The sequence below is a fragment of the Lontra canadensis genome, unplaced genomic scaffold (assembly GCF_010015895.1).
Source record: "Lontra canadensis isolate GAN:19392208 unplaced genomic scaffold, GSC_riverotter_1.0 scaffold6, whole genome shotgun sequence".
Lineage (NCBI taxonomy): Eukaryota > Metazoa > Chordata > Mammalia > Carnivora > Mustelidae > Lontra > Lontra canadensis.
This window is the reverse complement of record NW_022631000.1, coordinates 9,843,303-9,857,811: the sequence shown is the minus strand read 5'-3', so window position 1 is coordinate 9,857,811 and position 14,509 is coordinate 9,843,303.

The following is a 14,509-nucleotide window of genomic DNA, read 5'->3' as shown; positions in this document are numbered from 1 at the left end:
CCTGGGCGGCTCAGTGGGTTAAGCCTCTGCCTTCGGCTCCGGTTGTGATCCCAGGGTCTTGGGATCAAGCCCCGCATCGGGCTCTTTGCTCGGCGGGGAGCCTGCTTCCCCCTCTCTCTCTGCCTGCCTCTCTGCCTACTTGTGATCTCTGTCAAATGGATAAATAAGATCTTTAAAAAAACAAAAAAAAAAACCAGTTAACTAAATAAATTGTCTTATAATTTATTCTTAACAGCAAATCATACATCTGTTAGTCTCTTCAAAATTAGGCAATCTGAAACAAGCAGGTATAGAGGTATAAAAGGGGTAGAAAATAACTTTCTTATCTATCTTTGAATTGTAGAGAGTGTTTAGAAACCTGGATCCACCTAGTTGAGAGTTATGCCTCTAATTACTGATAGAAGGCTTGTGAAGAGAGAGATTTGGAAATCGGCATGATGAAATCTTGGCAGCCTATACCATGTATCCATCTATATGTCCAGCTGTTGCCACATTTCTGTGATTCTTCCTTGTTTTTTGCTCAGTGGAGAGGAAAAATATGTAATTACATGATAGACTAGACAAATTGCAAGGAAATTAAAAAAAAAAACTTTTTGTTACCTGAAGTACACTCGAACAAAGGAGAAATTCATCTTCGTCTCTTTTCTTCTCTCCATCATTCTTCAACTTCTGGACCTCAAGTGATGCTTGCCTGTAGTGGGGATGGGGGCAGGGTCACCGTCCATCTCTTTCATGCCACTCTTCTCACAAAATGGGATATTCATCTTGTGAAATGTAGAAATGTAGAATACAAGTAGAAATGTAGAACACAAGTATAAAATAATAATGGTTTTCCTGTGAATTTTATGTACATTATCTCATTTAATTCTTATGACTATTCATTGATGAAGGCAGCTTTATCATTTTACAGGTGTGTAAACTGAGGCTCAGAGAGATTTTATAACTTGTCCACGGAGCGCTCAGAAATTACAGGGTGAAACTTCGCAATGGAAATGGAGCGACTGCTGAGCTCAGAGGCATGAGCCAGTGAAATGAAACAAATTAGGTGACTGTGATCCCAGTTTGGTCAATAGGTGATGGTGGCTTGGACAGCTCAATTTTGCAGGGGTGGTATGTGTATAAGATAAGATCCTATATGGGCCAGAAAATGTCCTTCAAGGTGCACAAATCCTTCTCTGATCCCCCCAGATCAAATCTGGCTGCTCTTTCTCACATCTGCATACCTTTGGCCCTTAGGCCATGTCTTCCTGTATTATGCATGGTTTCATATGTGCATCTCACCTTTCCCAGTGGATTCTTTCTGAAGGCTGGTTGGTTCTGTGTCTTACTCCTATTCATATGCCTTCAATGCCTAGCAGAGTGCTTCTTGTATAATAGCCCTCAATAAACGTGATTGAACTTTGAATTGAAGTTGAATTGAGTCAACTGATTCAAATTAAATTCAACTATATTAAATTAAGAATCATTATTTTCCTGCACTAGTCTATCAGTATTTCAGCCTTATCCTACTAGCTGTAAAATGCAAGTATAATATAGCAGTTTGTTTTTATGTTGAAGCTTGGGTTTTAAATAGTATTTCCCCGAGCTTGTCTCTTCTTACCATCTATAAGAGAAAAAAGTTGGGTGCATGAAAATTTACAGTCTTTAATTATAGAGACATAAGACACTATAATTATAAAGACAAAAAAATGTTCTTTGAAACTAAACTGGAATATCTATCTTTGAAAAATACAAAGATCAAGTGGCATAAATTAATGAAGGTCATCAATGGAGTCTGTTTACAACTTCGATGATTTATACTTAGAAATTATTCTTTTAATATGATATGATGGACCTTGATAAGCTCCCATGGTCTCTTTCATATCAATGAAATATAAATGTTAAAAAATATGAGATCAGATCCAATATTATAAAAAAAATTTAAAGAAGAAACAATAAAACTTTATTTTACCAAGGAGCATACTGAACTTAGTTTCTGCTTTGTCATGCCAGCAATGTAGTCAGACCCAGTAAACTGCAAAGCTCTGGCAAATCCAGTGTTCATTTATAAAATTCTGATAAGAAGTGATGAAGGCCATGCTGGAGTCTGGAGTCGTTTAATGACATCATCAGCATCAATAAAAGGTGAAGAGTCAGCCAGCATGTTGGAGGAGAGGATATTAACCCTTATAAACATCGTACTAAACTTTCAACTGCATTCAACCTATTGAAAATTAGCTGGTTCAGATGCCTGGGAGGCTCAGTCGGTTAAGCATCTGCCTTTAGCTCAGGTCATGATCCCAGAGTCCTGGGATTGAGTCCCACATCGGGCTCCTTGCTCAGCAGGAAGTCTGCTTCTCCATCTGCCTACTGCTCCCCCTGCTTGTGTGCTCACTCTCTCTTTCCCTCTCTCTCTCACAAACAAACAAATAAATAATCTTTAAAAAATAAACCAACAAAATAAGCCGGTGATAGCACTTATTTTTATGAAGTTACTTGAGATTTTTGAAGATTTCTAGGTGGGAACAAAATTAGACCAGAGCACATGGTAAAGGAGTCAGTTTTAAACTGATTTGATAACAAATGGGTTTGTTGTCATTGATAGTCCAAGAGTAGAACATGCCATCATTATCAGGTGAAACCTCAACTTAGGGGTACACTTTCCCTCCTAGGACTCATGGAATGTCTCATCACAGCTGGGGTTAGTGGCTGTTGAGGCAGAGAATAGCATAGCAATTACATTCTAGCAGGGAGTAAGGGTTTCCACGAGGTCTTGTGCTACTTGCAGAAAGTAGCTCTTTAATAGCCTTCTTAATGTACCAAGATGATACGTTATGACTCAGTTGCTGTAATGCAGAAACTACTTTTATGTACGTATGTATGTGTGTATGTATAAAGATTTTTTATTTTTAAGTTATCTCTACATCCAAAGTGGGGCTTGAACTCACAAGCCTGAGATCAAGAGCTACATGTTCTGACTGAGCCAGCCAGGTGCCCTGGAAATTACTTTTATTTTATTTTATTTTATTTTATTTGTATTATTTTTAAAAGATTTACTTACTTATTTTGAGAGAGAGAGAGTGCAACAGAGGGAGGGAGGGAGAAAGAGAGAGACAGAGAAGAGCAGACTCCCCGCTGAATGCAAAGCCATGACCTTGAGATCACTGCTTGAGCTGGATTTAAGAGTCAGATGTTCAATCAACCCAGCCACCCAGGCACCCCCAGCCCCAAACTACTTTCCAAGTATTTTGTAGAATATTGTTTTGCCTTGGAAGCTAGAGCTTTTGCTTTTGTTTGTTGTTGTTGTTGTTTTTCTCAAAATAAAATAAAGTCTTGCTGAGAACAAACAAGCAGAGTAGTCTCTCTTCAGCCTGTCCCCTGCTTAGAAGTACATTGTTCTCCCACTTGAGCCTTTGGGGCTTCTGGTTCTAAGTGGTGGGGGGGGACATGTTCCCATTATAGACTAACAGTAGAAGCTAACTTAACTATGTAAAGAAATTATCTAAAATGTTGGAGAAATGAATTTTGCATTTATATTCATTTTTATTGTGACTGTTGCAGATTTAAAAACTAGCTGTAGCTTGAGATGCCTTAGCTTTAATGTGGTTTGGAAATGTAGATTAAGGACTTACCTAATAGGCTTCTCTTTTACTAGATGTAGGTAGTTCAGGGTCTTCTAAGCTGATCCTATTTGGTTTGGAGTAGGGGGTGCTCCCCATTACATGGGGACTTCTTGTCATCTTGAGATCTAGGCTCATAGTGCCTGGGGTTCCCTTCTGCTTCCTCTTTCCCATTTATCTGCTGATTTGTGTCTCCACCATATGGTGGTATATAAAGACAGACCATGAGAAGTTTATAGACTTCTCCTTCAGGTGTTACTCACTCAATCAACTGGGTAGCTTTTTACTAGGTAGTTCCTATGTTCTGGGCCCTTTTCAAAAATCCATCTGTTTTATGGCTAAAGATTAAGAGGCTCGAATGGAGGGAATGCATGTGTCAGCGATCATTTGAGGCTATCACATAACAATTATGAATACCATACTGGCCTTCTCTAAAAGTTCTCCGTATTACTGATGTTTAATAATTTCAATGATTTCTATTGATTATCGGTATAAACAAATCAGAGTAATTCTTTTCAAAAGATTTTATCTGAGAGAGAGTGAGCATGAGTGGGTGGGGGGATGGGGCAGAGGGAGAGGGAGTAGCAGACTCCCCACTGAGCAGAGAGCCTGACAGGGAGGCAGGGGGTGGGGGGGTGTGGGCTTGGTGCTGGCTCAATCCCAAGACCTCAGGATCAAGACCCGAGCCGACAGCAGACACCTTACTGACTGAGCCACCCAGGCGCCCCAAATCAGAGGTTTAATTTAAAGATACGCCATTGATACAAATGTACACAATCTAGCAGTTTAGGTAAAGATGTCAGTCTGTTTCATGATATGATGTTGGAATCACAGACTTCTTGATTAAGCTTTGAGGTAATGTGTGCCAAGGCATTCTCCTCATTATGCACTGAATAATTGATAGTTGACAATACGTGACATTTATTGAGCATCTGCAATTCACTAGCTAGTTTACGAAGTACAGAATCATCAAGGAAATCCTGTCCAATCAGCTCACTATCAAAGCTCAGTTTGTCATTTGCTGAGTCTTCCATGCTTCACTCAACTAAAAGCAAAGAAAGCATTTCTAAAGACTCACCACAGGAGTGAATGGGGCCATATTTTCTCTACAGGTAGCTCTGTGGGCATTGGTATTAGTTCCATAGGGAAGCAATCTTTTCCCATGGTTCTGGTAATCTCAGAAGATAAACTTGATGATCTAGGATAGATTTGAAGTAGAGGCCATTCTATCATTTCATGATGGTTTTTCTGCTAAGACCTGTAGGGGAGCCCTTGCCAGTGTGACTTTCTCAGGATCAAAATGTAAGTGCAGGTGGTTCAGTCCGGTACCTATAAAAATCACCGTTGGTTTAGCTTTAAGAGATTTCAAGTATCACTTGAAATTCCTGCTCCCTTGGCAAAAAAGGAGGGTATTTAAGATAGAGGAGAGGAATATGGAGGAGGACATATACAGATGGGTTACTGTGGGAGGGTGGGGGGAACTGGGGAGCGTAAACTGAGAATTTGGAGTTCCGGGTTGGAAGTGGCCGAGGTTAGAAAGAGGGATGGAAGGCACAGTGACTGGATCAAAAGGGAAGCAGCTGCTTCCCGTTGATTGTTTCTGGGCAGCTGTGTTGGTTATCTAGGCTGCCATAACAAGTATCACACACTGGGTGGCTTCAACAGTAGACATTTATTTCTCACTGTCTTGGAGACTAGAATCCAAGATCAAGGAGTTGGCAGTTTTGATTTCCTAAGGTCTGTCTTTTTGGATCCTGGTTGGCTGCCCTCCTGCTGCCTGTTCACAAGAACATCCCCTATGCACGCAGACATCCCTAGTGTCTCGCTGTATTTCCTAATTCCTCTTCTTATAAATATACCAGTCAGCTTGGATTGAGCATACCCTAATGGCCTCATTTGAACTTGATTACTCCTTTAAAGGCCCTGCCTCCAAATTCAGTCACATTCTGAGGTATAGGGGTTAAGGACTCAACATATGAATTTTGGAGGGACCCAATTCAGCCCACAACAAAGTAGTGAAGATAAAAATCCTTCCAGTGTGGATAGTTCTGCTTCTACCAAGCCTTGTTTCTGCTTAAGGAATAGGAGTGTTTAGAAGGATGATAGAGGATATCTGAGGGAAGAAGGGCCCCCATGAGGATTTGTTAGCTGGTGACGTCTTTCCGGATGAGATTGCCTTTCTTCCTTCTCTTTCTTTCTTTCTTTCTTTCTTTCTTTCTTTCTTTCTTTCTTTCTTTCTTTCTTTCTTTCTTTTTTTTAGATTTTATTTATTTGACACACAGAAAGAGAGTTCACAAGCAGGCCGGGAGGCAGGCTGAGAGGCAAGCAGAGAGGCAAGCAGAGAGAGAGAAGGAAGTAAGTTCCCTGCTAAGCAGAGAACCCGATGCGGGGCTTGATCCCAGGAGTCTGGGATCATGACCCAAGCTGAAGGAAGAGGCTTAACCCACTGAGCCACCCAGGCACCCCGCTTTTCTTTCTTAAATGGAGGAAAATTCTACACTCCCCTTCTCCATGTCCATTGATTCTGTTTCCATTCTAGGTCTTCAGGTATTGTTCAATGATTTGTATCTCTGACTCACATGTTGGGGCTAATATAAAATTTTAGTTCTCCTTCCTACTGAGGCTGACCAACAAATCGATGGGGTCATTCCTTTTCTCATGGAAGGAAGATGTAACAGGGCAAGTACATGCGGGCGAGAGTGAGTTAGAGAACTTGGCAGGAGGAATTCTGTTCCACAGCAGTATTGGTTTCATTTTTAGGAGGCTATTAAGATGGAATTCACAAATTTCTCATGAGACCTAAAACTAGATGATTTGGTTTATTCCTGGTTATATAGTAGACATTAAATGCATTATTATAGCCCTTTTTCTTGTTATCCTTTTTTTTTTTTCAAGGAAACCTGAGACTATGATCCTTTGGAACTTAAACATCAAGCCTAGTGCATGTTTCAAGGCTCTTATAATTGTGATTATCTCCATACAAAGGGTTTCTATGAGGAACAGACATTTAACTTTTTTTTTAAGATTTATTTATTTAATTGTGTAAGATTGATGATCACAGACCCGTACCCCTGAAACAAATAATATATTATATGTTAATAAAAGAAAGGAAAAAGAAAGATTTATTTATTTACTTAAGAGAGGGAGAGAGAAAGAGAGGCAGAGAGAGAGCACGAGTAGGGGAAGGGGCTGAGGGAGAGGAGAGGCAGACTCCCCACTGAGCAACTAGGGGCTCAGGCAGTGGGGGGAAGAGGGAGTCTCCATGTGGGGCTCAGTCCTATGATCCAGAGACCATGACCTGAGCTGAAACCAAAGGTCAGATTCTTAACTGACTGAGCTACCCAGGCACCCCAGGCATTTAACTTTTAATAGAGGTATAATGCTTACAGAATCTCAACCTCTTTTGATCCTCTTTATGTTCAAGAGATGCTATATTCTCTACAGTCACCATCAAACTTTCTGCTCAGGATTAACACTCTTTGGGTTATTCTAGATGAGAATATTATGCTATAAAGAAGAGAACTTTAGGTGGAGACAATAATAGAAGGGTAGTCTTAAAAAGGAAGATGAGAAAAAGGAAAAGAGACTACAAACTCAGAAAGAATAAGCAGCATTAGGACTCAGTCCAAGATAATTAAACAAAGGTATATATATATATATATATATATATATATATATATATATATTTTAAGGTTTTATTTATTTATTTGACAGAGAGAGAAATCACAAGTAGGCAGAGAGGCAGGCAGAGAGAGAGAGGAAGGGAGACAGGCTCCCCGCTGAGCAGAGAGCCTGATGTGGGGCTCGATCCCAGGACCCTGAGACCATGACCTGAGCCGAAGGCAGAGGCTTAACCCACCGAGCCACCCTGGCACCCTAAACAAAGGTAACTCATGTTCTGATTGAGATACAGGTACAAAGATGAGACCATGATAGAAATTGGGGGTGCATCTGTGTACCAAGAGAAGGTGAGAAACCAATGAAGGGGTAGGTATATGACCAAGTATCTAGTATTCCCTCAGGCACTCAGCAGTCTTGAAAAAAGTTTTGAACTCCTAAGTTGGTAAAATAAGGGGGCAAAATTTAATAAATCTAGTCAAGTCTAATGAATGTGGTCATTTGAACTCTAGCATATGATGGCTGCCTCTTTCTAGGGAAAAGTCCTGCCGGTGGGAAGTTGATAAAATAATCATTCATCCTCTCTGGTATTTATGGGGATTTTTATCTCTAAGAATTAGCTGTGAGGAAGGGAGATACTACTCTGGAGTGGTGATATCCACTCCAAATATCACTCTTCATTGGTGAGAGGCAACCTAGTGATAGGCGTCTCTTAAATGATGGAGTGATTAATTTTGGCAGGAAATGATGTTCTGAATAAGACAACAACCCGATTTACCAATTCAGTGGTTAGTGATCACAGGGTAGAGAGTGTTTCTTCTAGGATTGGGGAGGGACAAGTGGGAGAATTAAGGAGAAAGAGATAGCCCCCCCTCCCAAAAGAAAAAGAGACTGAGAGAGGCATGTTACAGAGATTGATGCAAAGTCAGGAAGCTACTGTGGAAAAGATTCAGGCTCTAAATGAACCATTCACTTTATACCTCCAACCTCCCTGTGCTGCAACAAAACTGAATGATTTGGGGTGAAACGATATGGAATTTGGAGGCCTGAGAGATGTGGATTCTCAATCGTGATATGCACACTACACACCAAAGCCTTTTGGCATTTTTGTTGTTGTTTAGATGTCCTCCAATAGCATTATGTGCTATCACAGACCAGACCCAGGAAGATGCTCCTTCGTTAACCGCACCAGGACGATAAGGTCAGAGAGCGAGGTACCCACTCTGGACACTAATCCAGTCCCCATCCAAGGTGGGAACATCCAGCAAATGCCTGTGAGCCAGAAGAGCAAGATAACATCAGTGTTCAACTTGGAACCTTGCAAGTAGCTACTTCTCCCTTCAGCTAACAGTAATTCTCCATCACACCCTATTATATCTTCCAGTAGGATCTGAAATGAAAGTCTTTATCTTGTAGAAGAAATTTCAGGCTAAAAATAAAAAGGAGGCACAGTGTTGGGTTGATGGCAGAAGATCCCTGACATCATATCACAGGCTCATTTCTGTCACATATTGGATTTTTTCATTCCTTTATCATTAAGTTATAGTTTTGGTGCAACACAGATAATTCACATTCAACAATAAAATCGGGGTGCCTGGATGGCTCAGTCAGTTAAGCATCTACCTTCTGCTCAGGTCATAATCTCAGGGTCTTGGGATCCATCTCCATGTTGACTCCCTGCTCGGCTGGCAGCCTGCTTCTCCCCTCCCTGCTGCTCATGGTCTCTTGCTATCTCTCTCTCAAATAAACAGACAAAATCTTTATTAAAAAAAATAAATAAAATAAATAAAAACAAAAACTACTTTAAAACTGTTGTGTTGCTTGGTTATAGACAAAAGTTGTGCTTGCTCTCTCTTTTTTTTTTAATTACAAAGTTCCTTGAACTTACCTCAAATAACATAATTCTGGCAATTTGATATAGGAGAGATATGTTAATATGTTAATAGTAAAATATATATTAATAGTAATATGTTAATAGTAAATAATATGTTAATAGTAAAAAATGTATGTAGGTAGTCAGCAGATTTTACATCAGAAACAAAAGTTTGAGTGCCTAAAACATGTCAGGCATCTTCTGGATGTTGTGTTCTGCTATGAGGGAAAGACAGTGCAATTATGGGCAAGAAAGATCCCTAGACTGAAAATTGTCAGAGAACATCTAGGAAATCTGTTTCATTTCAAAGGTCTGCAATTTGAGTTAGCTAAGTAATTTTAAGAGTTTTTTTTTTTCCCCATAGCAGGAAAAATGTGCTTACCTCTTTCTTTGAATTACCAGTTCTTCATTGCACGTCTGTAAGTACTATGAGCAGAGGTCAAGGTACGAGTCTTCCTTACATGTGTGAGGTTTTTTCCACCTTTGAACTTTAAAAAAGACTTTTATTACAGAGTGCCCCAAAGATCAAAGTGTCTTATTTCACTAATTTGCATTCTAATAATGCACTAATTTGACTATTTGCAATTTTTTTTGTTTGTTTGAGATTTTATTCATTTATTTGACAGAGAGAGAGCACAAGTAGGCAGAGAGTCAGGCAGATGGAGGAGAAGCAGTCTCCCTGCTGAGCAGGGAGCCTGACCCAGGGCTCATGGGATCTTGACCTGAGACAAAGGCAGATGCGTAACCTACTGAGCCACCTGGGCACCCCTATTTGCAATGGTTTTAAAAGAGGTTTTGTTGAAAGAAAGTGGAACCAGCGTGAGAGGAATCCAGATGCATTATGCATTATTTTCCTTTCATTTTCCCCTTTCTTTCTTTCTTTCTTTCTTTCTTTCTTTCTTTCTTTCTTTCTTTCTTTCTTTCTTTCCTTTCTTCCTTCCTTCCTTCTCTTTCTTTTCTTTCTCTCTCTTTTTTCTTTCTAGATTTTTAATTCCTTTTTTAAGATGTTATTTATTCATTTGAGAGAGAGAATGAGAGAGAGAGAGAGAGAGCTTAAGAGGGAGGGTCAGAGGGAGAAGCAGACTTCCTGCTGAGCAGGGAGCCCAATGCAGGACTCTATCCTGGGACTCCAGGATCATGACTTGAGCTGAACGCAGTCCCTTGACCAACTGAGCCACCCAGGTGCCCTCTAGATTTTATTTTTAAGTAATCTTTACACCCTATGTGGGGAATGAACCCACAGCCCCGAGATCAGGAGTCACATGCTCCACAGACTGAGCCAGCCCCCTTTCATTTGGTATGAACAAATCCCAGAAAATAACAAATATGGAAAACACTGTCTTGAGGTTTTAAGGTGAGGCTGGGATATGATAATTCTTGGCAGCCTACTGAAAGGATATATAGGCTCAATTCAGAAATTAGACATTAGTATCTAAGTGGAGTTTCTATACAGAAAATTTTCTTTGCAGATTTTTTTGGTCCATCTTGACAAATATTAACTTATATCCACAAAATGTGCATTTCCCCAGACATTTACCTGTGCGTGTCTTTCTTTCTTAGTGTCTCTGTCTTCTCCCATTCTCATGAGTTCCTCAGCCTTTGATTTTGCGGGCACACAAAGCTAAATAACTTGACTAACATTTCCTATAACACAAAATTATATTTTCTTGAAAAATGACAATCTGTTGTTAGCTAACTCTGTGGAAGACAGGAAAACCACGTGTGTGTGTGTGTGTGTGTGTGTGTGTGTGTGTGTGTGTTTTAATTTAGGGAAACCACTTATGTATTTAAAGCACATTGATGGGGTGCATGGATGGCTATGTAGATTAAGCATCTGCCTTCGCTTCAGGTCATGATCCCAGGGTTCTGGGATCGAGCCCAGCATTGAGCTTCCTGTTCAGCAGGAAGCCTGCTTCTCCCTCTCCCTCTGCCCTTCCCCTGCTTGTGCTCTCTCTAAGTCACTCTTTCTTGCTCAAATAAATAAATAAAATCTTTAAAAAAAATAAAGCACATTGACAATTCTCTATTAAGATGTGCTGTTCAGTGCTAAATCTTAATGTGACAATAGTGAATTCACTGTCTTCTATCTTCCAAACTTGTAATTTTTTGTGACTTGCCCATTACTATTTCTTAATTTATTTTTTATATTAACATGTAATTTATTACTTGTTTCAGGGGTACAGGTCTGTGACTCATCAGTCTTACAAAATTCACAGCACTCACCATCGCACATACCCTCCCCAGTGTCCATCACCCAGCCACTCTATTCCTCCCACCCTTCTCCCCTCCAGCAGCCCACAGTTTGTTTCTGAGACTAAGAGTCTCTTATGGTTTGTCTCCCTCTCTGGTTTCATCTTGTTCATTTTTCCTTCACTTCCCTTATGAGCCTCTGTCTTGTTTCAAATTCCTCATATCAGTGAGATCATATTATAATTGTCTTTCTCTGATTGACTTATTTCGCTCAGCATACTACCCTTTAGTTCCATCCATGTCATTGCAAATGGCAAAATTTTGGCCAAATTTTTTTTTTGATGGCTGCATTATATATAGATAGATAGATAGATAGATAGATAGATATAGCTAGCTAGCTAGCTATGTATCTATGTATTACTATCTATCTATCTATCTATATATACATTTCACATCTTCTTTATCCATTCATCTGTTGATGGACATCTAAACTCTTTCCATAGTTTGGCTATTGTGGACATTGCTGCTATAAACATTCGGGTGCACGTGCCCCTTCAGATCACTATATTTGTATCTTTAGGGTGAATACCCAGTAGTGCAATTGCTGGGTCATAGGGTAGCTCTATTTTCAGCTTGTTGAGGAACCTCCATACTGTTTTCCAGAGTGGCTGCACCAGCTTGCATTCCCACCAACAGTGTAGGAGGGTTCCCCTTTCACCGCATCCTCTCCAACACATGTCATTTCCTGACTGGTTAATTTTAGCCATTCTGACTAGTGGGAGGTGGTATCTCACTATGGTTTTGATTTGTATTTCCCTGATGCCGAGTGATGTGGAGCACTTTTTCATATGTCTGTTGGCCATTTGGATGTCTTCTTTGGAGAAATGTCTGTTCATGTCCTCTGCCCATTTCTTTTTTTTTTTTTTTCCCTTCAAATTTTTTTTTAATTTTTTATAAACATATAATATATTTTTATCCCCAGTTTTACACACTTAACAGCACTCAACATAGCACATACCCTCCCCAATGTCCATAACCCCACCCCCCTCTCCCAACTCCCCTCCCCCCAGCAACCCTCAGTTTGTTTTGTGAGATTAAGAGTCACTTATGGTTTGTCTCCCTCCCAATCCCATCTTGTTTCATTTATTCTTCTCCTACCCCCTTAACCGCCCATGTTGCATCTCCACTTCCTCATATCAGGGAGATCATATGATAGTTGTCTTTCTCTGATTGACTTATTTCTCTAAGCATGATACCCTCTAGTTCCATCCATGTCATCGCAAATGGCAAGATTTCATTTCTTTTGATGGCTGCATAGTATTCCATTATGTATATATACCACATCTTCTTTATCCATTCATCTGTTGGTGGACATCTAGGTTCTTTCCATAGTTTGGCTATTGCTATTGCTATATGTTTATTGCTGCTATAAACATTGGGGTGCATGTGCCCGTTTGGATCACTACATTTGTATCTTTAGGGTAAATACCCAGTAGTGCAACTGCTGGGTCATAGGGTAGTTCTATTTTCAACATGTTGAGGAACCTCCATGCTGTTTTCCAGAGTGGTTGCACCAGCTTGCATTCCCACCAACAGTGTAGGAGGGTTCCCCTTTCTCCACATCCTCGCCAGCATCTGTCATTTCCTGACTTGTTAATTTTAGCCATTCTGACTGGTGTGAGGTGATATCTCATTGTGGTTTTGATTTGTATTTCCCTGATGCCGAGTGATATGGAGCACTTTTTCATGTGTCTGTTGGCCATCTGGATGTCTTCTTTGCATTAATGTCTATTCATGTCTTCTGCCCATTTCTTGATTGGATTATTTGTTCTTTGGGTGTTGAGTTTGCTAAGCTCTTTATAGATTTTGGATACTAGCCCTTTATCTGATATGTCTTTTGCAAATATCTTCTCCCATTCTGTCAGTTGTCTTTTGGTTTTGTTAACTGTTTCCTTTGTTGTGCAAAAGCTTTTGATCTTGATAAAGTCCCACTAGTTCATTTTTGCCCTTGCTTCCCTTGCGTTTTCTGATGTTTCTAGGAAGAAGTTGCTGCAGCTGAGGTCAAAGAGGTTGCTGCCTGTGTTCTCCTCAAGGATTTTGATGGATTCCTTTCTCACATTGAGGTTTTTCATCTGTTTTTGTGTGTAGTGTAAGGAAGTGGTCCAGTTTCATTCTTCTGCATGTGGCTGTCCAATTTTCCCAACATCATTTGTTGAAGAGAGTGTCTTTTTTCCATTGGACATTCTTTTCTGCTTTGTTGAAGATTAGTTCACCATAGGGTTGAGGGTCCATTTCTGGGCTCTCTATTCTATTCCATTGACCTATGGTTCTGTTGTTGTTTTGTTTTTTTTTTTTTAAGATTTTATTTATTTATTTGACAGACAGAGATCTACAAGTAGGCAGAGAGGCAGGGAGAGAGAGAGAGAGGAGGAAGCAGGCACCCCGCTAAGCAGAGAGCCTGATGCGGGGCTCAATCCCAGGACCCTGGGATCATGACCCAAGCCAAAGGCAGAGGCTTTAACCCACTGAGCCACCCAGGCGCCCCAACCTATGTGTCTGTTTTTGTGCCAGTACCATACTATATTGATGATTACAAGACTTGCCTACTGCTATTAATGACAATACCATCTCCTTAGGACCTAAGGCTTAAAAGCATGGAACAACTTTGGCTTTTTCTTTCTTTTCTGCTTCCCTCAGACCTTTAAAGAACTAAAGTAAGCCACCCACACTTGTATTCCCCCCCCCCACATTTACTATTACCTTCTTCTGTTTGTTTGTTTTAGAGAGAGAGCAGGAGGGGGGCAGTGAGTAGAGAGGGTCAGAAGGAGTGGGAGAGAAAGAATCCTAAGCAGCTTCCATGCTCAGTATGGAGCCTTGATTTCAGGACCCTGAGATCATGACCTGAGCCAAAGTCAGGAGTTGGAAGCTTAACTGATTGAGCCCCCTACGTGCCCCTTACCTGTTGATTCCATTTAGAAATGCCCACTCCCATGTTTTCCTAATTAGGACTTATATTAAAGTTTGCCTTTTCCTCTTTAATGGCACTCCTCCACTTTATTGCAAATCTTCTAAAGATGGCCTACCTAGCTAAATAAGCTAGCAGGGCATCAGTTGATCTGTTTTCCCCTTGATATCAAGACTCACCCCATCTTAAGAGTTTATTCCTCACTTTCTATTGCAACAGTGTTCTAACTGGACTTTCTGTGTCTGGTTTTGAATTCTCCCTCTC